Genomic DNA, 27,397 nt, shown 5'->3' on the forward strand with positions numbered 1-27,397 from the left:
CAACTCCTGCTCCCTGGTAAGAGAGGTGTTGAGGTTTGTAAGGTGGGAAGACTGCTTGAGTATACAAAAACTGCCAGCCATGAAGGGGACTGATGTTTACTAAGGATACAGAAACAGATAGCTATGGTAGTTGCTGCAGGTGAGATGTAACTTCCCAAGTTTACTACTGCTAACAATTATATTTGCTATTGAGGATGTAGCATCCATCCAACTGAACACTCCAAACTGATCCTTGGAAAAAAGGCACTGAAAGTGGACAGATGGAGGATGCAGACCCTGGGCTGAAATGGGAGGAAGGTGAGAATACTGCACAGGCATACCCAGTACTAGGACTAATTTCTGGCCCAAAGCAGCTCCTGGGGAAGAGATGAGTGAAATAGGCTTGGAGTAGACAAGGACATTTGGGCCATGGGCATTTGGAATCTTAGCTACAGGAAACCCCATGATTCCCATGGACATTTGAGCTGGCAGGGAGAACTGCTTAGAGAGTTAGCAGAGACAGAAATCCAGCCTTCGCAGAGTCCAGAGTGTTTGGCATCAGAATGGCTATAGTGGAGCATGGTTATGGTTACACATATCCCAAGGATCACCATACTCCTTTAGGTGGCTTCATCTTTTGTTGGCTGCCAGAACTGGATAGAGCAGGACTATCTTGCTCATAGGATAGGGCTAGTCTGATCTGAGGACCCCCTTGTCTGCAGGACTCTCCCAGGGTCCCTCTCTGGCCAGACCTGCTTGCAGCACAGCTTCAGCTGCCCAGCCAAAGAACTTGCTAGCAGCTACCACCATAGATCTTTCACCAGAAGTTCTTTCACCATAGTTCTTTCCCTGCATAACAGTCAGAGAGCTTTTGTAGATGGACTGCCACTAGCATACAGTTGTCTGCAGCCTCTCCCCACCACTTTACCAGCACATGTGCACAGACCCCACTGCCACCCCTGCATCACCCCCCTGAAGTGCTTTTGCTAGCAGTCCCTATTGACATATTGTTGCCAGCAGACTGGGAACACGTTGGTTCCTCCAGAACAGCAGGTTCTTAATCTTGAGGGACCAGAGAAAAAACTGTGGGCCTGGTCCCAGCCCACCAAAGATAAGCACACAGCTCAGGAGGACTGAGCTGAACCTTGGACCCCTGAAATTATCCAGAAACAAAGTCAATTGACTAAAGTTACACCAGTCAAACCATCAAGGGCATCAAAGAACATAAAAGCAAAAACCTGTATGCAAAGGACAGCAACTTCAAACCTTAAAGGAACATCAGCCCATACAAACAAGAAAGAATCAGTGGGAGAGCTCTGACAACTCTAAAATCCAAGGTATCTTCTTATCTCCAAATAATCAAACTAGTTCTCTAGGAAAAATTCTTAACCAGATTGAAAGAGTTGAAATGACAGACATGGAATTCAAAATCTGTATGGCAACAAAGTTCATTGAAATTCAGGAGTAACTTGAAACCCAATTCAAAGAAGCTCATGAATCCAATAAAATGATACAAGAGCTGAAAGATAAAATAGCCATTTTGAGGAAGAACCAAACTGATCTTCTAGAGCTGAGTAACTTTCTTCAAGAATTTAATAATACAAATGGAAATATTAACAGGAGAATAGACCAAATGTGAGGAAAGAATCCCAGAACTCAAATACAAATTCTCAGAAATAACTCAGTCAGACCAAAAAAAAGAAAAAAAAAAAAAAAAAAGAAAAAACAAAACCTCTGAGAAATAATGGGATTATATAAATAAACTGAACTCATGACTCATTGGCATCCCAGAAACATAGGGAGAGAGAGATCAAGCAACATGGAAGAAAACATCAAGAACACTAGCTCATTTACAATAGCTGAAAAAAGAATAAAGTTCTTAGGAATACAGCTAACAAGGGAGGTGGAAGATCTTTACAATGAGAATTACAAAACACTGATCAAAGAAACCAGATATGAATATGACATAAACAAATGAAAAAACATTTTATGCTCATGGATGAGATGAATCAATATTGTCAAAATGGCTATACTGCCCCTTTACAGATTTAATGCTATTTCTATGAAACTACCAACATCGCTTTTCACAGAATTAAGAAAATCACTTCTAAAATTCATCTGACACCAGAAAAGAGCCTGAACACCCAAAGCAAACTAAACAAAAAGAACACTATCCAACTTCGAACTACAGTACAAAGCTAGAGTAACCAAACAGCGTAATACTGGTGCAAAGGCACATAGACCAATGACACAGAATAGGGATTTCAGAAATAAATCTGCACACCTACAACCATCTGATATTAAACAAAGTCTTCAATAACAAGCCATGGAGGAGGGACTTCCTATCCAATAAAATGGTGCTGAGATAACTGGCTAGCCATACGCAGAAGGTTGAATATGGACCCATCATTTCACCATGTAAAAAAATAACTAAAGATGAATGAAGGCTTAAACATAAGACCTAGAACTATAAAAACCCTAAAAGAAAACCTGAGAAATGCCACTTTCAACATAAGACCTAGCAAATATTTCATGAAAAAGATGTCAAGAGCAGCAAAACAAAAATTAACAATTGGGATCTAATTATACTAAAGAGCTTCTGCACAGCAAAAGAAACTATTAACAGAGTAAACAGACAACCTACAGAATGGGAGAAAATATTTGCAAACTATCCATCCAACAAAGATCTAATATCCAGAATCTATAAGCAACTTGAAGCAACATGGAAAAAACAACCTCATTAAAAAAATGGGCAATGGGCATGAATAGACACTTCTCAAAACAAGACCCAGATGCAGCCAACAAACATGTAAAAAAGGCCTCAACATTGCTAATCATCAGAAAAATGCAAGTTAAAACCACAATGAGATAACATCTTAGACCAGTGAAAATTGCTGTCATTCAAAAGTAACAAAAAATACTAGATGTTGGTGAGGTTCTGAAAAGGGAACACTTATATATTGCTGGTGGGAATGTGAATTCATTCAGCCACTATGGAAAGCAGTTTGGAGATTTCTGAAAAATCTTAAAACGGAACTGCCATTTTAGCTAAACAATCCCATTACTGGGTAAATACCCACAGGTATATAAATTGTTCTTTTATAAAGACACATATACTCCTGTGTTCATTGTAGCACAATTCACAATAGCAAAAACATGGAATCAACTTATATGCTCATCCATGGTGGACTGATAAAGCGAATATACGCCATTTGATACTAGGCAGCCACAAAAAAAGCATAAAAGAATGTCCTTGGCTGCAACATATATGCATCTGGAGGCCATTATCCTAAGCAAATTAATGCAGGATCAGAAAAGCAAATACTGCAAGTCCTCACTTGTAAATGGGAGCTAAACATTGGGTACATATGGACATAAAGATGGGAACAGTATATATTGGAGACTACTATAGGAGGTAGGATAAAAGGGAGGGGATTATGGGCTGGAAAACTGCCTATTGGGCACTATACTTACTACCTCAGTGGTGGAACCATTCGTACCCCAATCCTCAGTGTCACACAATATATACCCATGTAACAAACCTGCATGTGTAGTCCCTGAATTTTCCCTACCCCCCAAAATTGAAAAAGAATCATTCTGAGGCCATAGAGGAAAATGAGACTCCTATTCCAAACTCCTGCATTATTTCTCAATTTTCTTTCTAGTTACCTGTCTCATTCACCACTGGTTGTGAACTCAGGTGCTGTTGTGGAAGGAACAAACTACCTAAAGTTAATCTTTTTCTTAGTTCTGTGTCAAGTGTTTTTTTCTGAACTGGGCAGTATTTATCCTGTGATGCACTAGATGGTGCTGTTGAAAATTTTGGTAATAGCCCTTTTTCAGCTTTATTGAGATATAATTGACAAACAGAAATTGCATATGTACGATATGATGATTTCATGTAAGTATACACTGTGAAATCATTTCCCTAACAAAGTTAATCAACACATTCATTACCTCATATACCATTTGTGTGCATGAGTGTGTATGTATGTGTGTTTGTGTGTGTTAAGAATGCTGAAGATCTACTTTGTTTTTCACTTTTATTTTAGGTTTAGCTTTTGTTATATAGGTAAACTTATGTCATGTGTTTTTAAAAATCTGTACAATAATTTGTTGTACAGATTATTTTATCACCTAGATATTAAGCCTAGTACATATTAGTGAATTTTTCTTTTCCTCTCCCTCTTCCCAGCCTCTACCCTCAGGTAGGCCCCAGTGTCTGCTGTTCTCTTTGTGTCAATGTGTTCTCATCATTTAGTTCCCACTTATAAGTGAGAACATGTGGTATTTGGTTTTCTGTTTTTGCATTAGTTTGCTTAAGGATAATGGCCTCCAGCTCCAGCCATGTTCCTGCAAAGGACATAATGTCATTCTTTTTTATGGCTGCATAGTATTCCATGATGTGTACATACTACATTTTCTTTATCCAGTCTTCTATTGAGGGACATTTAGGTTGATTCCATTTCTTTGCAATTGTGAATAGTGCTATGGTGAACATATGCATGCATATGTCTTTATGGTAGAATGATTTATATTTCTTTGGGTATATACCCAATAATGGAATTGCTGGGTGGAATCATAGTTCTGTTTTTAGCTCTCTGAGGAATTGCCACACTGCTTTCTACAACGGCTGACCTAATTCACACTCCCACCAACAATGTATAAGTGTTTCTTTTTCTCCACAACCTCACCAGAACCTGTATGTTTTAATGTTTTACTTTGTTTTTGAGACAGGGTCTCACTCTGTCACCCAGGCTGGAGTGCAGTGGCAAAAATCTTGGCTCACTGCAACCTCTGCTTCCCAGGTTCAAGCTATTCTCCCACCTCAGGTTCCCGAATAACCTGAATTACAGGCATGTGCCACCACGCCTGGCTAATTTTTGTATTATTTTTTAGTAGAGACTGAGTTTCACCATGTTGGCCAGGCTGGTCTTGAACTCCTGACCTCTGGTGATCTGCCCACCTTGGCCTCCCAAAGTGCTGGGATTACAGGTGTGAGTCACCGTGCCTAGCCTACCTTATGTTTTGATTTTTTAATAGCCATTCGGATTGGTATGAGTTGGTATCTCATTGTGGTTTTGAATTAAGATCTTCCTTAGCAAATTTCAAGTAAATATAATAATTTCAAGTAAAAAATATAATATTAACTATAGCCACTATGCTGTATATTAACTCCTCAGGACTTGTTCATGTTATAGATGAACCACACTTGAAAGGCATTAGATAATTATCAGCAAACCTTCCACCACCATCAACCTCAATCGATCATGTCTTTCTTAAAATCTTCAGTGATTTCTGAATGCCTTCAGAATAACATCTAGACTTCTTGGGCTGATATATAAGGCTCTCTATATATCAGAGAGCAATTTCTGGGTGCAATTTCCCTTACCAAGTTTCTCTCTCACTTCTCTCTTTTGTACAAAGCATAGTTAGAAGAAACAAGGCTGGGCGCGGTGGCTCATGCCTGTAATCCCAGCACTTTGGGAGGCCTAGGCGGGTGGATCACAAGGCCAGGAGTTCGAGACCAGCCTGAACAACATGGTGAAACCTCGTTTCTACTAAAAATACAAAAATGAGCTGCACGTGGTGGCACACACCTGTAATACCAGCCACTCAAGGGGCTGAGGCAGGAGAATTGCCTGAACCTGGGAGGCAGAGGTTGCAGTGAGCCAAGATCATGCCTCTGCACTCCAGCCTGGGTGACAGAGTGAGACTTTGTCTCAGAAAAAAAAAGAAAAAAGAAAGAAACAACTATTTTAGTATACAAGCGACATGTGCCATAAGCTTTCCCACCAGGCTGTCTTTTTTTCCACAGTATTTTTCTTCTTGTAATGGTCTTTCCTCCTTTCTGAAATTCCATTTCCTCCTTTTTTGCATATGCAAAAATGACCCATCATTCAGCTCAAATTACACTTACTTGACTAAGTCTTCCTTCAGCCTCTATCTGAAATAATTTCTATCTTTGAAGAACTTCTAGAGAAACTTAAATCTTGCAAATCTTGATTTGTATAAATATCTTATCCCCCAGACTATCTGGTCGATATATAAAAAAGCATCCCACACAGGGCCTAGCACATATGTACCTTGCCTGTAAGTGCTCAGTAAGTGTTGTATGAATGACTAAGTTAATTATAGGACAAGTTTAACTTTTTAAGGTATAATTTGTCATTTAAAACAATTTGGAGTTATCTTCTCATTCCAATACAAATTAAAATCTTTCCAGTGTTAGAATCTGAAGTTGCTGTGTAAGAAAAATTGCTTCCTAATGTATCAAGGAGAGTACTAAGGCGTAAGCCTAACCGTAATGTTAAAAAACACAGATAATGTCCGTTGTGGTGGCACATGCCTGTAATCCTGGCTACTCAAAAGGCTGAGGCAGGAGGATTGCTTGAGCTCAGGAGTTTGAGACTAGCCTGGGCAAAACAGTGAGGCCCTGTAACTAAAAAATAAAAATTCCCACCCATATCATTGATATAGACTAGTCATTTGTCCATTACATGTTATAATTAAATTGGAAATTCTCACATCTTTGAAAGATGCTAAATAAAGCTGATAAATAATTATAAAAATATACAAAGGAACAAATTGTCTCTAGTTTCATTAATAACTTCCCAGTTCTTGCAGACTAAAATAAGCTTTTCTAAAAATTTTAACATTTAGGTTCAGTTGTTTATTTATAATGAAATCAACAATTTGTATTAAGCCATAAAAAGATTATAAAAATTTCAAACAAGTGGTGAATCCTAGAATGGTAGAGATCATTTGGTACATCTCATTTCACAGATTATGGCTTTTCTTGTCTGAAACAGCATTTAATTTGTTTTTTAGAATTTACTGTGATACACCAATAATGTTATCCTCCGCTAGATGAATACAGAGTTTCTTTGGAAATCTAAGATCCTTAAGACCTCATCCCTGCCTTCAAGCAGCTCATTTTCTGGTGGGGGATAGGAATGATAGCTTAGAAGCGTGAAGAGGTTACAATACAGTATTGTAAAACCCGTTTTAGCAGAAAACAAATGAAGTTAATAAAAGCTACCAACAAACGTAAATAGAATTTATTTTATTTTTGTGAGAATAATGAAGTAAGTTACTTTGTTAAGATAATTGCAAGTTGAAAAAGCAAGGTTCATTTGAAAAATTCAGGCATACCTCTTTCTGGCACTGTAGTACCTTCACAAATGTTCCTTCTTACAGTGTTCAGTGCTTTTTATGGTGTAATATCAGAGGAAGCCCAAGCTGAAATCATAAGATAGAAAAGGAAGTTAACAACTGTAGAAGCAGTCCAGAAGGGTCATGAGGACTTAGCAGCCTTATTTACAGATCCAGAGTGTGTGATGGGGCATCAAAACTTTACTGAGAGATTTAGGGCTAGTCATTGAATTCTGTGTCTCCTTTTTCCTCCATCTGTTTCTACATTCCCAGGGGAAAACTTGGAATACAGACAAGGGCTGGTCACAGATGTTTGCTGCTGTGTGCATGTTGCTTCTGTATCTAAAATGAACACACTATTATAAAATACTCCTCTCTCTATGAAACCAGGATATTTCCTCTATCTTGTCTTCTGAACACTTTGTTATGAAGTTAAGAGGGGAAGTAATTTGGAACTTTACATCCAAGGATCTGGATTGCTAGTAAAAGGAGTTAGGACATTAAAAATATCAAGTATATCTGTCGGGGATGGCTTAGACATAGTTTTCTTTAAAGGCAGAATGGCTTAAAGAATCCTGCACTCTTCTCCTTACAAACCATAATAGCACTTAATGTTTATATTGCTAGTTTGGCATATATTATATACTTTTGGAGATCAACTGTTTTCTAATTTTGTATAGTTAACTTTTCATAAGCATGTATCTTTTCTCTTCAATTAAATCATATTCAATAATCTAACAAAGTATAACAAATCTCCAAGAAATGAGCAGAGATGGGCTTTCTTGAGAGAGTAGCAACCTGAATGCTTTTCTTCTAAGTTTTTGTTTTTCTATGGCAAATTTAATTTCTGCCTGCAAGGCCTGCAGAGGCTGGCTACTCTTCCTTTATCTGTGGTCCAAGAACCAACAAAATAAACACTTTCCTTCAGTTTATTCTTTCTTTCTTTCTTTCTTTCTTTCTTTCTTTCTTTCTTTCTTTCTTTCTTTCTTTCTTTCTTTCTTTCTTTCTTTCTTTTTTTTTTTTAAATTGAGACAGAGTCTTACTCTGTTACCCAGGCTGGAGTGGCTGGAGTGCAGTGGCATGATCTCTGCTCACTGCAACTGCTGCCTTCCAGGTTGAAGCGATTCTCTTGCCTCAGCCTCCCAAGTATCTGGGATTACAAGTGTGCACCAACATGGCCAGTTTTTTGTATTTTTAGTAGAGACGGGGTTTCACCCTGTTGGGCAGACTGGTCTCAAACTTTGGACCTCAGGTGATCTGCTTGCCTTGGCCTCCCAAAGTGCTGGGATTACAGGCGTGAACCACTCACTGAAACTGGCCCTTTCAGTTTAATCTTTTTTTAAAATATATATATATTTTATTGCGTTTTAGGTTTTGGGGTACATGTGAAGAACATGCAAGATTGTTGCATAGGTACATACATGGCAATGTGGTTTGCTGCCTTCCTCCCCATCACGTATATCTGGTATTTCTCCCCATATTATCCCTCCCCAACTCCCCACCCCAGTTTAATCTTAACAAGTACAAACAGGCTGGAACTTTCTAAAGGAACTCTACTGAAAAAAAAAAAAAAAAGAAAATCAAAAGGAAAATAAAAGAAGTACAAAAATAAAAAAATATAGTCTATTAGTTTACACTCCCACCAACAGTGTAGAAGTGTTCCTATTTCTACACATCATCTCCAGCATGTGTTGTCTCCAGGTTTTTTAATGATTGCCATTCTAACTGGCATGAGATGGTATCTCAATGTGGTTTTGATTTACAATTCTCTAATGACCAGTGATGATGAGCATTTTTTCACGTTTGTTGGATGCCTCATGTCTTCTTTTGAAAAGTGTCTGTTCATATCCTTTTCTCACTTTTTGATGTGGTTGTTTTTTTCTTGTAAATTTGTTTAAGTTCTTTGTGGATTCTGGATATTAGCCCTTTGTCAGATGGGTAGATTGCAAAAATTTTTCCCATTTTGTTGATTGCCGGTTCACTCTAATGATAGTTTCTTATTGTGGAAGACAGTGTAGCAATTCCTCAAGGATCTAGAAATAAAAAAACTATTTGACCCAGCAATCCCATTACTGGGTATATACCCAAAGGATTATAAATCATTCTATTATAAAGACACATGCATATGTATGTTCATTGTGGCACTGTTTACAATAGCAAAGACTTGGAACCAACCCAAATGCCCATCAATGATAGACTGGTTAAAGAAAATGTGGCACATATGCACCATGGAATACTATGCAGCCATAAAAAAGGATCAGTTCATGTCCTTTGCAGGGACATGGTTGAAGCTGGAAACCATCATTCTCAGCAAACTGACACAAGAACCGAAAACCAAATACTGCATGTTCTCACTCATAGTGGGTGTTTAACAATGAGAACACATGGACACAGGGAGGGGAACATTACACACTGGGGCCTGTTGCAGGGTGGGAAAGCTGGGGGGAACAGCAGGGGTTGGGGTGATTGGGGAGGGATAACATTAGGAAAAATACCTAATGTAGATGATGGGGGAATGGATGCAGCAAACCACCATGGTAGGTGTATACCTGTGTAACAATCCTGCGCAATCTACACGTGTACCTCAGAACTTAAAGTATAATAATAATAAAAAAAATCAGGAGACAAAAGATGCTGGAGAGGATGTGGAGAAATAAGAACACTTTTACACTGTTGGTGGGAGTGTAAATTAGTTCAACCATTGTGGAACACTGTCTGTGTGGCGATTCCTCAAGGATCTAGAACTGGAAATACCATTTGACCCAGCAATCCCATTACTGGGTATATACCCAGAGGACTATAAATCATTCTGTTATAAAGATACATGTGCATGTATGTTTACTGCTGCACTGTTTACAATAGCAAAGACTTGGGACCAACCCAAATGCTCATCAATGATAGACTGGATAAAGAAAAGAGGATGTGGAAGAATAGGAACAATTTACACTGTTGGTGGGAGTGTAGATTAGTTCAACTGTTATGGAAGACAGTGTGGCGATTCCTCAAGGATCTAGAAATAGAAATATCATTTGACACAGCAATCTCATTACTGGGTATATTCCCAAAATATTATAAATCATTCTATTGTAAAGGCACATGCACATGTATGTTCATTGCGGCACTGTTTACAATACCAAAGACCTGGAACCAACCCAAATGCCCAAAATGATAGACTGGATAAAGAAAATGTGGCACATATACACCATGGAATACTATGCAGCCATAAAAAAGGATGCATTCATGTCCTTTGCAGGGACATGGATGAAACTGGAAACCATCATTCTCAGCAAACTGACACAAGAACAGGAAACCAAACACTGTATGTTCTCACTCATAAGTGGGTGTTGAACAATGAGAACACATGGACACAGGGAGGGGAATATCACACGCTGGGGCTTGTTGGGTGGTGTGGGGGCCAGGGGAGGGATGATAGCAGGGGATGGGGAATAGGGAGTGATAACATTGAGAGAAATGCCTAATGCAGATGATGGGGGGATGGATGCAGCCAACCACCATGGCACGTTTATACCTATGTAACAAATCTGCACATTCTGCATATGTACCCCAGAACTTAAAGTATAATTTAAAAAATATCGTCTAGTTTTAAACGTAGAAACCTAAACCCACAGCACAATAGTATATAATTGAACAAGAATCAATTATATACTATTGGTTACTATGATTTCATAGTATAATTTCAAGTCAGGTAATGTGATTTCTCCAGTGTTGTTCTTTTGCTTAGGACAACTTTGGCTATTCTGAGTCTGTTGTGGTTCCATATAAATTTTAGCATTGTTTTTTCTATTTTTGTGAAGAATGTCATCGATATTTTGATAGAAATTGCATTGAATCTATAGATTGCTTTGGGTAGTATGGACATTTCTTCTAAACCATGAAAATGAAATATCTTTCTGTTTTTGGTGTCCTCTTCAATTTCTTTCACCAGTATGTGACAGTTTTCTTATAGAAATCTTTCATTTCTTTGGTTAATTCCTAGGTATTTAATTTTATTTGTGGCTCTTGTAATAGGATTACTTTTAAAATTTCTTTTTTGGATTGTTCACTGTCAGCATATGGAAATGCTACTAATTTTCATATGTTGATTTTGTTATTCTGCAATGCTATGGAATTTATATATCAGTTCTAATGTTTTTTTTTTTTTGGTGGAATCTTTAGGTTTTTCCAAATATAAGATTATATAATCTGCAAACAAGGGTAAGTCGACTTATTCCTTTTTAACTTCGATGCTCTTTATTTCTTTTTCTTCTTTGATGGTTCTAGCTAGGATTTCCAATACTATGTTGAATAATTGTGGTGAAAGTGAGCATCCTTGTTGTGTTCCAGATCTTAGAGGAAATACTTTTAGTTTTTCCTCAATTAATAAAATTCTAGCTGTGAGTCTGTTGTAATATGCCTTTTATTTCTTGCATGTTTCTTCTATACTTAGTTTTTTTGAGAGTTTTGATCATGAAGGGACGTTGAATTCTATCAAATAATTTTTCAGCATAAATGTAAAATGATTGTATGCTTTTTGTCTTTTATTCTGTTTGTATGATATAGCACATTGACTGATTTGCATATGTTGAACCATCCTAGCATCCCAGGGATAAATCCCACTTGATCAAGATGAATGATCTTTCTAATGTATTGTCAAATTTGATTTGCTAGTATTTTATTGAGAATTTTTACATCAATATTCATCAGATATACTGGCTTGTAGTTTTCTTTTTCGATGTGTCTTTTTTGGTTGTGATATCAAGGTAATACTGGCCTCTTAGAATGAATTTGGAAGTGTTCCCTCCTCCTCTGTTTTTTGGGAATGGTTTGAAGATTATTGGTATGAATTCTTTAAATGTTTGGTAGAATTAATCAGTAATGCCTTCAGGTCCCAGGCTTTTCTTTACTGGTAAACTTTTTATTACAACTTCAATCTTGTTACTTGCTACTGATCTCTTCAGGATTTGGGTTTCTTCCTGGTTCAATCTTGGTAGGTTTCATATGTCTAGGAATTTGTCCATTACTTCTGGATTTTCCCATTTCATGGCATGTACTTGCTCATAGTAGCCACTAATAATCCTTTGAATTTCTGCAGTATCAGTTGTAATGTCTTCTTTTTCATTTGTGATTTTATTTATTTGGATATTCCTCTCTTTTCTTAGTCTGACTCAAGGATTGTTAATTTTGTTTAACTTTTCAAAAAATCAATTTTTTGTTTCATTGATTTTTCATATTATTTTATCACTTCAACTTCATTTATTCTGATCTTATCTTTATTATTCTTTTTCTTCCACTAATTTTGGGTTTGCTTTGCTCTTGCTTTTCTAGTTGTTTAAGATGCATCGTTAGATTGTTCATTTGACATTTTTCCTCTTTTATAACGTAGGCACAGGTAGCTATAAATCTCCCTCTTAGTACCACTTTTGCTCTATCCCCTAGGTTTTGGTATGATGTGTTTCCATTATAATTCGTTTTAAAATTTTTTTCAATTTCCTTCTTAATTTTTTCCTTGAAAAACTGGTCACTCGGGAGCATATTGTTTAATTTTCATGTATTTGTATAGTTTCCAAAATTCCTCCTGTTATTAATTTCTAGTTTTATTCCATGTGGTCAGAGAAGATGCTTGATATTATTTCAATTTTTTGAATGTTTTAAGACTTGTTTTGTGACTTAACATATGGTTTATCCTTGAGAATAATCTATGTACTGAGGAAAAGAATGTGTATTCTGCAGCTCTTGAATGAAATATTCTGTGAATATCTATTAGATTTTTTTATTCTATAGTGCAGATTAAGTCTGATTTTCTTTGTTGATTTTTCTGTCTGGAAGATCTGTCCAATGCTGAAACTTGGATGTTGAAGTGTCCAACAACTATTGTATTGGAGCCTATTTTTCACTTTATCTCTAATGATATTTCCTTTATATATTTGGATGTTCACTTGTTGGATGCATATATACTTAAAATTGTTATATTCTCTTGCTGAATTGACCCCTTTATGATTATATAGTGACCTCCTTTGTCTCTTATATTTTTGGGTTGAAATCTATTTTGCCTGATGTAAGTACAGTGACTCCTGCTGTTTTTTTGTTTTTTATTGGCATAGAATGTCTCTTTTCAGTCTTTTATTTTCTGTCTATGTGAGTCTTTATAAGCGAAGTGTATTTCTTGGAGGCCTCAGATCAATGGATCTTGTTTTTGCATCCATTCAGCCAGTCTGGTCTTTTGATTGGAGAGTTTAGTTCATGTACATTCAGTGTTACTAGTGTTACTCCTGCCATCTTGTTATTTGTTTTCTGGTCTTTTCTTCCTTCTTTCTTTCCTTCCTGTTTTTAGTTCAGGTGGTTTTTCCTGGTGACATGATTATTTCTTACTTTTTATTTTTTTGTATCCATTGTACATTGTTTGGTTTGAGATTACCATGAGGCCTGCAAATACTATCCTATAATTTATTATTTTAACCTGAGAACAACTTAACACTATTTGCGTAAACAAATGAAAAAGCAAGAAGAAAACTTATAAAAACTCTATGCTTTAATTTCATCTGCTAGCTTTTTAACATTTTGTTTATTCCATTCATATCTTATTGTACTATGTCTTGAAAAGTTGTTGTAATTATTATTTTTGATTTGTTCATTGTTTAATCTTTCTACTTAGTATGAGTAGTTCATACACTGAGTTACAATGTTATATTATGTGTTTTTCTGTGTACTTATTATTACCAGTAAATTTTGTACATTCAGGTGATTATTTATTGTTCATTAATGTCCTCTTTTCATAATTGAAGTAATCCCTTTAACACTTCTTATAGGACAGGTCTGATACTGATAAAATTTCTCAGCTTTTGTTTATCTGGGAAAGTCTTTATTTCTCCCAGTCTTTTTTTCTGGCTGAGCTGGCACCTGAAGTGGAAGACAAGATTCTTTTTACTCTTCCCTCTACTTTTCTCAAGCATATGGAGTCTTCCCTCATAGCCACTACAGCTGATAATGTGCTGAGTTTCATCTGAAGATAGTAAGTCTCAGAGTGTCACCAAAGTCCCTTGACATAGTAGCTGTGTATTACTTCTGGTTATTCAGGACCTAAGGGCTTTAGTTCCTAGGTGGTAGATACTGACAGAATTGGGTCCTTCCATTCAAGGCAACAGGTTTCCTTCTGGACCAGGGTGTATCTAGAAATGTCCAGGAGCTAGAATCTGGAAAAGGGCCTCATGACTCTGGCTGGTGCCCTATCCTCGGTGACTGAGTTGGTATTCAAGATGCAAGACAAAGTTCTCCCAACTCTTCTCTGTCCTCTCTTCAAGTGAAAGTAAGGGGTCTCTCTTGGAGCATGAGCTGTGTAGCCTGGGGTTAGGGGAGGGATGATGCCAGCACTCTCTTAGCCATCCCAGCTGTTGTCTCAGTATGAGACAACTCCCTAAATCCACTGTCTCTGAGCCCAGTTCAGCATTAGGATTCTCCTAGGAGTTGCAGTTCTTATGGCCTAGAGTGTCTTTCAAAAGTATTTTGAGCCCCAGAGCACTTTAGCCCACAGCATCAAGACTGTGGGAACTCAAGTTCTGACTGCTGCAGTCTGTAATTTCCCTCTGCCTAGGGCTGGTTTAAATGCCGCCTCCGGTGTTGAACAATGAGAACACATGGACACAGGGAGGGGAGCACTACACACTGGGGTCCATTGGGGGGAAATGGAGGAGGGACGGCGGGGTGGGGAGGTGGGAAGAGATAGCATGGGGAGAAAGGACAGATACAGGCGAGGGGACGGAAGACAGCAAACCACACTGCCATGTGTGTACCTATGCAACAATCTTGCATGTTCTTCACATGTACCCCGAAACCTAAAATGCAATAAAAAAAAAAAAAGAAAAAAAGAAAAAAAAATGCTGCCTCCATGTGTGGCCATCAGCTGAGTTTGATTCAGTTTTCCTTTATGCTCTGACAGAACAGCACTAAGTTCAATGCCTCACAATTGCTGCTCTCTCTCTTTCCCAGCACAAAGAAATAGTCTCTGCACCATGCTGCCACTGCTAGGAGATGTGGGAGGGATGCGTTGGCAATTCAAGGCTTTTTTTTCTTCAGTGCCTCTTTTAGCATTACAAAGTTAAAATCATGTACTCTGAGTATTCATCTGATTTTTGGTTCTTACAAAGGTGGCTTTTTTGTATGTAGTTGTTAAAGTTGTATCCTGGTAAGGTGTGTGTGTGTGGGACAATCAGTGGAAGTGGAGCCACCTATTTTACCATCTTGCTTCACTTCCATTCCCTGGTCATTCAATTTAAACTTCCTTATTAATCCTACCCCAGTCCCACTAGACTGTTGAGGCAATGAATATAAGTCATTCTTTTGGTATATACTGCTGTATATAGTACAGTACCTTTTAAATATTAATTGATTTGAGTTAATTCATTTTCTGTATCATTTAATTGATGTCTTATCAAAATCACTGAGAATCCTTGCATGGAGAAAGACAATGAACATGGTGGAAAATTCATGGGACTGTTAGGCTAAAGATTTGGATTATGCCTCAGGCTTCAGTGGATGATTAATTGAGTGATCTTGGGCAAATTACTTCTTTTTTCGTGATCTCTTCACTTATCTGTAATAAAATAGGGTTTGAATTATATGATCTCTGAAGTCCCTTCTAGTCTACCATACTATAAATCTGTGAATCAGTGTATTTCTGTTTTTTGAGAGCTGTAGGATAAGAGATTTATAGTTGCAATGAAGAGAAACATGGACATAAGTTGTTTGTGATCTTAAGACTACTAGATGTTCCCTGAACTTCTCTCAGGTGACATCTGAGGGAAAGAATTCCTCTTTGAGTGTGTTAGCTGTGTTCAGAGTACAGGGAATACAGGCTTGGTCAGGCCCTCTAAGGCAGCATAGTTGTTTTAGATTTGAAAGTGATTTCTAAACAAAGTGCTAAATTTATGATTTAAAGTTGTCTCACTTGTCAAAACCCACAGGTCTTTCTCCCTGGCCTTATCTTTTTTGTTTTATAAGTTACGCCATCTCTGATTCTGACTATAGGACCAGCATTCTTTAGGTCTTCTAAGAGAGAAACTCCTGAAATCATATTTGTTAGTTCATTTTTATCTTCTGTTGTATGAGAAGCCCATCCTAACTGATCGTATTGTGGCAGGCCAGGTTTCACTAATGCAGGCCTCCATAATAACTGTTTCAGTACTGACTGAGTGGTTAAGTTAAATATTAAAAGTCAGTACCCTTATGTGAAGGCTGAAAATAACAAAGAGCCCACCAAGAGTTTTGCCTAGGCTTTTCCTGGGCCTTAAAGCATGACAAAATAATAAAGGAATTCTTAACAGGACCCATTGAGGATTAAACAAACTTTACTGGGGGTCTCAAGAAACTCCCTAGCATCCACAAATAAGTTTATTGGGGCCTAAAGGAACTCCCAAACCTCTGTTATTTAGCAGGAGACAAGATAAGGGTAAGCACCCCAGCACCTAGACCCATTTAGAGGAAGTAAATTTACTGAGGCTCCAGAGGAAGGTCTTCAGGACTCAGACCTTAGTTACAGATTAAAAGAAGTTAATCGCTTATGTCTTTAGGTGAATGCATACTTACACAAAGACATATAACTTAAAAGGTATATAAGTTCTGGAAAACTTTGTAATTTTGAGTTGGTCTGGTGATAATTTCTAGGCCTTCTCCTTGTAACCGGTTACAGAAATAAAAGCTCTCTTCCTCCTCAGTGCATCTGTGTCTTGTCATTGGGTTGAGAAATATCAGCCCAACCCTCAGTTTTGTCCAGGAATAGTATGGCTTCAGGATTCCAAGTCCAATGATCCATTGATTCGTATCTTAGCTGATGCCTGAAATCTATTCTACTCTACTTTCTAACATGCTTTTATTTCTAGGAAAGTATGTCACTTCCTTAATGTGGACCATTTTGGTTCTTGGGCCCTTAATAACCCAACCGAATGAGTCTTTTTTTACCCCAAGTAAAAAAGTTTGTAATTTGTTTTGCTCCAACAAAGTGCAATCAATTAAACCTTCAACTTTAGTAAGACAGCTGCTCTTTTTTGGAAATTTTCTCACAGTCTTCTGGGAACCAAATTCCAGAATTAAGGCAATCTCTTGAGATTGTTTTAGAGTCAAAATGCCTAAAAGCAAACAAACTTCCACCCTCACCCTGCTGATCAAAGTTGTCCCTGACAGCTCCCCTGATTAGTGTTGTTGGAGACGTCAGATATACTTGAGTACCTTCCAAGATATTACTTATAAGGAAAATGTTATTTTTTTTCCAGGTTGGATAAATACCAACATCAAAATGGATATTTCATTGCTCAAAAGATGATCCTAAGATTTATTCATCTTGCTTCGCCGAAATTTTATGACCATTCCTCACCCTCCCAGCAGCACCTGGCAATTGCCATTCTTGTTTCTGATTCTGTACAGTTGACTACTTTAGATACTTCATTTAAGGGGAAGGAGTGTAGTATTTATCTTTCTGTGACTGGCTTGTTTTGTTTAGCATAATGCCCTCAAGGCTTATCCATGCAGTTGCATATTACAGAATTTCCTTCTTTTTTTAAGCCTGGATTATAGTCAATTTTATGCATATACCACCTTTTCTTTGCCCATTCATCTGCCAATGGGCATTTGGCAGATCTATTTACAATGGCTAATTTTTGAGGCAACCTAAGTGTTCATCAACAGATAAATGGATAAAAGAAATGTGGCACATATACACAATGGAATACTATTTAGCCATAGAATTAGATCCAGTAATTTGCAACAACATAGATAGAACTAGAGATCATTATTTTAAGTGAAAAGTGAAATAAGCCAGGAACAGAAAAACAAATATCACATGTTCTCACTTATCTGTTGGATCTAAAAATCAAAACACTAGAACTCATGGTCATCAGGGTCTTTTTTTCCCTTTTTTTTTGAGATGAAGTCTCGCTCTGTCACCCAGGCTGGAGTGCAATGGCACGATCTCGGCTCACTGCAACATCTGCTTCCCAGGTTCAAGCAATTCTTCTGCTTCAGCCTCCTGAGAGGCTGGGATTACAGGTGCCCACCACCACACCTGGCTAATTTTGCATTTTAGTAGAGATTGAGTTTCACCCTATTGGCCAGGTTGGTCTCGAACTCCTGACCTCAGGTGATCCACCCACCTCAGTTTCCCAAGGTGCTGGGATTACAGGCATGAGCCACCACACCCAGCCTCCATGGAAGGTTTTTAGTTTTATTCTATACCATCTCTTACTCATAGTAAGTGCCTTGTTTTATAAATGAAACCTCTTTTTAGTTACAGTAAACCACTTCTTTAAGAAAGGAGAAAAATTAGCTTAATTTTTCTAATGATGCAAAGACAATATCTAAGTTTAATTTTTTTTTTTTTTTTTTTTTTTGAGACGGAGTTTCACTCTTGTTACCCAGGCTGGAGTGCAATGGTGCGATCTCGGCTCACTGCAACCTCCGCCTCCTGGGTTCCAGCAATTCTCCTGCCTCAGCCTCCTGAGTAGCTGGGATCACAGGCACGTGCCACCATGCCCAGCTAATTTTTTGTATTTTTAATAGAGAGGGGGTTTCACCATGTTGACCAGGATGGTCTCGATCTCTCGACCTCGTGATCCACCCGCCTCAGCCTCCCAAAGTGCGTTTAATTTTTATATCTAGGGATATTTTGGTAAAGACACTGATAAGATCGGCTTATATTAAATACTAAGATGTATTAAGAAAAAAGCAAGCTGGATTTGTGAAGAGTCCTCCAGCCTGATTTGAAACTTTATATTATATTCTTCATAACAAAACAGGAAAATATGGTCTAACCATAGAACTTACTACTATATCATATTATATGCATTCATTCAAAAATATTTTTCTAAGCCTCTATTATGCCCATTTATTTACTTGGCTTAGCACTTCTGAACTGAAACTCCTTAGGACAGGGAGTTTCATTCATCTTTGTGCTCTTTTAGAGGTTAACCCAGGGCTTGGAACATGGTAAGCTCTCACTAGACATTACTGATTGGCATTGAATTAGTGGCAGGGATTATGTGTGAGGCTGACACCTGATCTGTGTTTCCCTGGGAGAGATATAGCTATATTTCACAGGATTAGCCTTTGTCTACCACTGTGTTATTAATATCCTCAATTATAGGCAAGGAAAGAGAATCATTATTTTATGCAGATGTTGCCAACTAGTAGATGAGAGGTAAAAATCTGAATAACTTTGAAAAGTTAAATGAGATAGGAGGTGTGACTAAGGTGAATGCCAGTTAAATTTGTGTAGTTTATCAAATACCAGTCAAGAAATGTACTGTTTAGTTGCAAGTAGAGCTAGAGAGAGAAGGCATGAGAGAGAAAAAACTTGGTATAAGTGTGCAAAGTATATTAGCCTTGAGGAGGTAGTCCTGATTGAATACCACATTGATCACACCTTCTCCCTTTTTAGAAGCTCCTTATGGTTTACAGGAAAAGGTATAATTCCTGTCCCATTAGATGGTACTGAATGACTTCTCAGAGCCCTTCCTGTTACTATAAACTATTAGCATATCAAATTTGATTTTCTAAGGTGTATTCAATTCTTCAAAAAATTCTACCAGTAATTTCTGGGCACTCTAAGAAATGGCATGACAAAGAGTAACTTATCAGTTTCCTGGTGTTCAGTCTTTCATGAGGATTTGAGACCAAATATGATCACAAAGTGAATAATTTGAAAAGGGATGACAGCTATGTTCCCACACAACTGTGAGGTGATCCAAGTTACTTTGAGCCAATAATAAAAAGGAGTATGTGTTAGGTTACTGAAAACAATTAACAAGTGGAGCTACTCAGCAAAAGAAAGCTACCAGAAGTAGCTATAAAAATCTGTCTGGCACTGCATGTTCTCACTCATAGGTGGGTGTTGAACAATGAGAACACATGGACACAGGGAGGGGAGCATCACACACTGGGGTCTGTTGGTGGGGACTAGGGGAGGGACAGCCGGGGGTAGGGAGGTTGGGGAGGGATAACATGGGGAGAAATGCCAGATATAGGTGACAGGGGGATGGAGGCAGCAAACCACATTGCCATGTATGTACTTATGCAACAATCCTACATGATTTTCACATGTACCCCAGAACCTAAAGTACAATAAATTATATATATATACATATATATCTTTGTTTGGAACTGAATGACTTAGTTTTATAGAATGTTAGAGCTGGAAGAGTAGGAAGAGTACTGGAGTACATCTAATACACTCCCTTTATGACCCAGAAAGTTAAAATGATTGCTAAAAGTAACACACAGAATTAGTAACACACAGAATTAGTGGAAGAGCCAACACACCCCACTCACAGTTCAGTGCCATTTTCACTAAGCCATATAATTAAGTTTCAGATTATACAAAGCCTTTCAGTAGACATTGGCACAAGAAAAATTGATATAGTGCTACAAATCATGACAGTTAAGTAAACTGTTTTACAAAAGACTGCACAAAAGTCAAGAATTGATCCATTATTTTTGCTCTTTGTTTACAGTATGGGAATACTGTTTGCTGAATTTTAAAATTACAACTTTCTTTTTAATTTTCTTGTTTATCTTCTGTTCAATCTGTCCTTATCACTTATGCTGAATTATTCTTAAAGAATAGTTCTAATCATATCCTTTCCCTCTCAAAGGTCTCCAGTGGCCTATTAATTAAGCTCAAAGAACTATTCAAGACTACAATAATACTTCCTCCTAATTGTATAGAGTTACTTTCCTGTTGTTTACCATATGTATCATGCAAATGATGCTATGAACAGCCCATCCCTTATTTTGTTTCTTTGTCTTTGCTCAGGGCATTTTAAGGATGGCAAAATGCTGCAATGCCATCTATAAAATGCCCTTTGTCCTCATCACTATTATATGTAATTCTTAGCATCTTTAAGACAATCTCTTACACCACCTCTTCCCTAAAAACTTTCTAGATGCTCTGTACTACATACTTTGAAATGCTAGTTATATTAAAGGGGATGGATTAACCACTTAATATATATCAATTCTGTGTTAGATATTTGGAAAACAAGACACAGGCCTTGCCCACTAAGGGCTTACAGTCTACTAGAAGGAGACACAGATATGTTAACAAATAAATAAGTGCACAGCATTATTACGGCTGCTGTGAGAGAAGTCTGTAAAGAATACGGAGAATAGAAGTAGTAAATGGGTGCATGTATTTGTAGAAAAGGCTTTATAAAAGAGAGAAGGGTGGGGCATATGGGGAAGAGTATATCCTAGGTAGGGAGAGAAGGTAGAATGGGCAAGGAATGGAGGTGTGAAGTAGCCTGGCATATTTAGGGAACATCTAACATTTTGATATGGATAAAATATAAGATAAAAGTTGTATGTGTGTGCATGTGTGTGTGTTTGGGTGTGTGTGTGTGTCCGTGTGTGATTGGACTACGGGGCTTAAAAGTGAGAAATTTGGTAGAAAAGAAATGCAGAAAGTAGATCATAATGGGTGTTATATACCATTTAGGTAATTTGAGTTTATCTTCTAGGGAATTGAGGGCTACTAGAGAATGCAGAGTGAGAAAAGAATACTGATGTATAAGGGAAAGAGGAAGTAGAGCTGCAAATATAGAGGTTGCCCATCCCCGAGAGGTTTAATTTTCTTGATAAAGTAAGAGACAATATTGTCTGCTGAGAAAAAAATGGGCTGCAGTAGGGTTTGGCTCATTGAAAGATTGATGACGTTTGGAATAATTGGTTCTGGAGAATGGGAGAGAAATGTGACCAAGAAGGTACTGACAGCCCAACTGAGGTTTGAGAATGTGAATTTTTAAAAGTCCCAGACTGCATGATTGTGTGAATTATTCCATTAATGCTCAGTGAGCACCCTGGATATAGAAGGGAAAACATACAAATGTTTCAACTGATCTAAAACTGGGGGCCACAGAGCAAATGTTATGAAAAGACAATGGAGTAAGGAAGTTAAGAATGCTTCCAAAGAAGTCCTAGTCAAAGCAATTAAGCAAGGCAAAGAAATAAAAGGCATTCAAATAGGAAAAGAAGAAGTCAAACTATCTCTCTGCTGCCGCTGATTAATTACATAGAAAACCTTGAAGACTCTGCAAAAAGGCTCCCAGGACAAATAAACAAATTCAGTAAAGTTTCAGAATATAAAATCAATGTACAAAAATTAGTAGCAATTGTATACGCCAAAAACAGTTTAGCTAAGAACCAACAACACAATTCCATTTACAACAGCCTCAAAAATTGAAATAGCTAGAAATTCATCTAAGCAAGAAAATGAAAGATCTCTACAGAGAGAGTAGCAAAACACTGCTGAAAGAAATCAGAGATGATTCAAATAAATGGAAAAATATTCCATGCTCATATGGTGGAAGAGTCAATATTGTTAAAATGGTCATTCTGTCCAAAGCCATTTATAGATTTAATGCTATTCCTATCAAAATACCAATGTAATTTTTTCACAGGTAGAAAAATGAAATCTAAAAATTCATACAAAACCAAAGAAAGACTGATTTACCAAAGCAATCCTAAGCAAAAGGAACAAAGCTGGAGTCAGTACATGACCTGGTGTCAAACCATACCATAAGGCTACACTAACAAAAACAGCATGATAGTGGTACAAAAACAGACACATAGACCAGTGGAATAAAATATGGAACCCAGAAATAAGCCTACACACCTACAAACATCTGTTCTTTGACAAAATTGACAAAAATAAGTAATGGGAAAGGACTCCCTATTAAATAAATGGTGCTGGAATAACTGGCTAGCCATACGCAAAAGAATGGATCCCATACCTCTCACTATATTAAAAAATTAACTGAAGATGAATTAAAGTTTTAAATGGAAGACCTTCAACTATACAAATACTAGAAGAAAACCTGGGAAATAACCTTCTTGACATTGACTTTGGCAAAGAATTTTTGGCTAAGTCCCCAAAAGCAATTCCAATAAAAACCAAAATACACGAGTAGAACCTAATTTAACAAAAGAATTTCTGCAAAGCAAAAGAAATTACCAACAGAGTAAATTGACAGCCAACAGAATGGGAGAAAATATTTGCAGAATGTGTGTCTGACAAAGGTGTAATATGCAGAATCTATAAGAAACATAAATCAACAAGCACACAAAAATCCAATTTAAAAATGGGCAAAGTAGAATGATTTGTCATTGCCCATGCTTACGTCCAGAATGGTATTGCCTAGGTTTTCATCTAGGGTTTTTATGGGTTTAGGGCTTATGTTTAAGTCTTTAATCCATCTTGAGTTAATTTTTGCATAAGGTGAAAGGAAGGGGTCCAGTTTCAGTTTTCTGCATATGGCTAGCCAGTTTTTCCAACATCATTTATTAAATAGGAAATCCTTTCCCCATTGCTTGTTTTTGTCTGGTTTGTCAAATAGCAGATGTTTGTAGATGTGTGGTGTTATTTCCAAGGCCTCTGTTCTGTTCCATTTATCTATATCTCTGTTTTGATACCAGTACCATGCTGTTTTGGTTACTGTAGCCTTATAGTATAGTTTGAAGTCAGGTAGCATGATGCCTCCAGCTTTGTTCTTTTTGCTTAGGATTGCCTTGGCTATACAGGCTCTTTTGTGGTTCCATATAAAATTTAAAGTGTTTTTTTTTTCTCTAATTCTGTGAAAAAAATCAACAGTAGCTTAATGGGGATAGCATTGAATTTATAAATTACTTTGGGTAGTATGGCCGTTTTCACAATATTGATTCTTCCTATCCATGAGTATGAAAAATTTTTCCATTTGTTTGATTCATTATCTCCCTCTGGGTTCCTCTCACAACATGTGGAAATTATAGGAGTACAATTCAAGAAGTGATTTGGGTGGGGACATAGCGGAACCATACTACCAGCCATAAAACAGAAATCATGTCATGTCATTTCCAGCAACATGGCTGGAGGACATAATGTTAAGTAAAACAATCCAGGCAAGAAAGACAAGCTCCACATGATCTTACTTGTATGTGGAATCTAAAAAAGTTGATTTCATAGAAATGGAGAGTAGAATAGTGCTTATCAGAGGCTGTGGAGGGGTTGGGGGAAGAGGAACTGCAAGTGGCTTGTTAATGGGTACACTGTTACAGTTGGATATGAAGAATAAGTTTTAGTGTTCTGTTACACAGTAGGGTACATTGTAGTGTATAATGCAAGATAGCTAGACACGAAGAATTTAAATGTTATTACCATAAAATGATCAATTCTTCATCTATATGTATATGTATATGTATATATATATATATATATATATATATATGTACATATACATATATATATATATATATATATAAAATTACATTTTAGGTTCTCTGGTACATGTGCAGAACATGCAGGATTGTTGCATAGGTACATACACGACAATGTGGTTTGCTGCCTCCATCCCCCCATTACCTATATCTGGCATTTCTCTCCATGTTATCCCTCACCAACCTTCCTATCCCCACTGTCCCTCCCCTATTTCCCCCCAACAGACTCCAGTGTGTGATGCTCCCCTCCCTGTGTCCATGTGTTCTCATTGTTCAACACCGGCCTATGAGTGAGCACATGTGGTGTTTGATTTTCTGTTCTTGTGTCAGTTTGCTGAGAATGATCATTTCCAGATTCATCCATATCCCTATAAAGGACACAAACTAATCGTTTTTTATGGCTGCATAGTATTCCATGGTGTATATATGCTACATTTTCCTTGTCCAGTCTATTGCAATAGGCATTTGGGTTGGTTCCAAGTCTTTGCTATTGTAAACAGTGCTGCAATGAACATACGTGTGCATGTGTCTTTATAATAGAATGATTTATAATCCTTTGGATATATACTCAGTAATGGGATTGCTAGGTCAAATGGAAATTCTATTTCTAGGTCCTTAAGGAATCACCATACTGTCTTCCACAATGGTTGAACTAATTTACACTCTCACCAACAGTGTAAAAGTGTTCCTATTTCTCCACATTCTGTCTAGCATCTGTTGTTTCCAGATTTTTAAATGATCACCATTCTAACTGGCGTGAAATGGTATCTCAATGTGGTTTTGATTTGCATTTCTCTAATGACCAGTGATGATGAGCATTTTTTCTTATGTTTGTTGGCATCATACATGTCTTCTTTTGTACTTTCTGTTCATATCCTTCACCCACTTTTTAATGGGCTTCCTTTTTTTTTTTTTTTTTTTTTTTTTTCTTGTAAATCTGCCTTAGTTTTTTGTAGATTCTGGATATTAGCCCTTTGTCAGATGGGTAGATTGCAAAATATTTTTCCCATTCTGTTGGTTGCTTGTTCACTCTAATGATTGTTTCTTTTGCTCACAGAAGCTCTGGAGTTTAATTAGACCCCATTTGTCTATTTTGAGTTTTGTTACCAATGCTTTTGGTGTTTTAGTCATGAAGTCTTTGCCTATGCTTATGTCCTGAATGGTTTTGCCTAGCTTTTTTTCTAAGGTTTTTATAGTGTTAGGTCTTATATTTAAGTCTTTAATCCATCTGGAGTTAATTCTAGTGTGAGGTGTCAGGAAGGGGTCCAGTATCTGCCTTCTTCACATGGCTAGTCAATTTTCCTAACACCATTGATTAAACAGGGAATTCTTTCCCCATTGCTTGTTACTGTCATGTTTGTCAAAGATCAGATGGTTGTACATGTGTGGCATTGCTTTTGAGGCCTATGTTCTGTTCCATTGGTGTGTATCTCCAGTTTGGTACCAGTACCATGCTGTTTTGATTACTGTAGCCTTGTAGTATAGTTTGAAGTCAGGTAGTGTCATGCCTCCAGCTTTGTTCTTTTTGCTTAGGATTGTCTTGGCTATGCATGTTCTCTTTTGGTTCCATATGAAGTTTAAGCTGTTTTTTTCCAGTTCTGTGAAGAAGGTCATAGGTAGCTTCATGGGGATAGCCTTGAATCTATAAATTACTTTGGGCAGTATGGCCATTTTCACGATACTGATTCTTCCTAACCATGAGCATGGAATGTTTTTCCATCTGTTTGTGTTCTTTCTTATTTTGTTGAGCAGTGGTTTGTATAAACCAAGTATTATCAGTGATAGAGAGGCACCAATACAATAACAGCTGAAGACTTCAGCACCTCACTTTCAGCATTGGACAGATCATCAAGGCAGAAAAACCACAAAGAAACAGCAGGCTTTATTTCCACTATAAAGCAAATGGATCTAATAGATATTTACACAATATTTCCTTCAATGGGTTTAGTATGTATATTCATTTCCTCAGTACATGGATTATCCTCAAGGATAGAACATATGTTAGGTCACAAAACAAGTCTTAAAACATAAAAAAATGAAATAATTTCCAGTAACTTCTCTGACCAACATATGTGATATGACAAAGGCAGTACTAAGAGGGAAGTTTATAGCTAGATTCCTACATCAAAAAAGTAGAAAAACATCAAATAAACAATTTAATAATGTATCATAAAGAATTAAAGAAGTAAGAGCAAACAAACCCCAAATTAAGAGAAGAAAAGAAATAATAAATATCAGATCATAAAGTAAATTTAAATGACTAAAACAATCCAAAAAATTAATAAAACAAAATTCTGGTTTCTTGAAAAGTAAACAAAGTAGACAAAACATTAGACATGCCAACTAGAAAAAAAGGAAATCCAGATAAAATCAGAGATGAAAAAGGAGACATTACAACTGATATCTCAGCAATTCAAAGGTTCAATAGTGGGCATTATGAGCAAGTATATCAATAAACTGGAAAATCTAGAAGAAATGAACAAATTCCTAGACATGTACAACCTACCAAGAACGAACCATGAAGAAATCCCAAATCTGAACAGATAAATAACAAATAATAGACCAAAGTCATAATAAAATGTCTCCCAGCAAAGAACAGCACAGGATCCAAAGACTTCACTGCTGAATTTTGCAAACGTTTAAAGAACTGATACTAATTCTACTCAAACTATTCTGAAAAATAGAGGAGAAGGAGTGCCTATATACACATTTAAGAAGGCCAGTATTTCCCTGATACTAAAACCAAAGATATATCTAAAGAAGAAAACTACAGTCCAATATCTCTGAGGAATATTGATGCAAAATCCTCAAAAACACCAGCAAACCTAATTCAACAATATATTACAAAGTTCCTTCATCATGACCAAGTGGGACTTATTTCTGAGATGCAAGGATGGTTCAACATATGCAAGTCATTCAATGTGTACATCATATCAACAGAATGAAGGACAAAAACAATATGATCATTTCAATTTATACAGAAAATACATTTGCTAAAATTCACCATCCCTTTATAATAAAAACTCAAAGAACT

The 27,397-nt window shown here is 37.0% G+C and overlaps 1 protein-coding gene across 3 annotated transcripts in view; it reads right to left on the reverse strand.

Annotated features, from left to right (window-relative positions):
* Positions 1 to 27,397, reverse strand: part of CYSLTR1 (cysteinyl leukotriene receptor 1) — a 54,736-nt gene that overhangs the window by 3,855 nt on the left and 23,484 nt on the right. For 2 of the 3 annotated variants that reach the window (XM_003936843.4, XM_074391418.1), the window contains one exon: positions 7,135 to 7,221. The exons of the other annotated variant lie outside the window; for it this stretch is intronic. The gene's annotated coding sequence lies outside the window, so the exon portion shown is untranslated. The remainder of the gene's footprint in view (positions 1 to 7,134; positions 7,222 to 27,397) is intronic. 3 annotated transcript variants of the gene reach the window in all.

This window comes from Saimiri boliviensis, chromosome X (assembly GCF_048565385.1).
Source record: "Saimiri boliviensis isolate mSaiBol1 chromosome X, mSaiBol1.pri, whole genome shotgun sequence".
NCBI classification, from domain to species: domain Eukaryota; kingdom Metazoa; phylum Chordata; class Mammalia; order Primates; family Cebidae; genus Saimiri; species Saimiri boliviensis.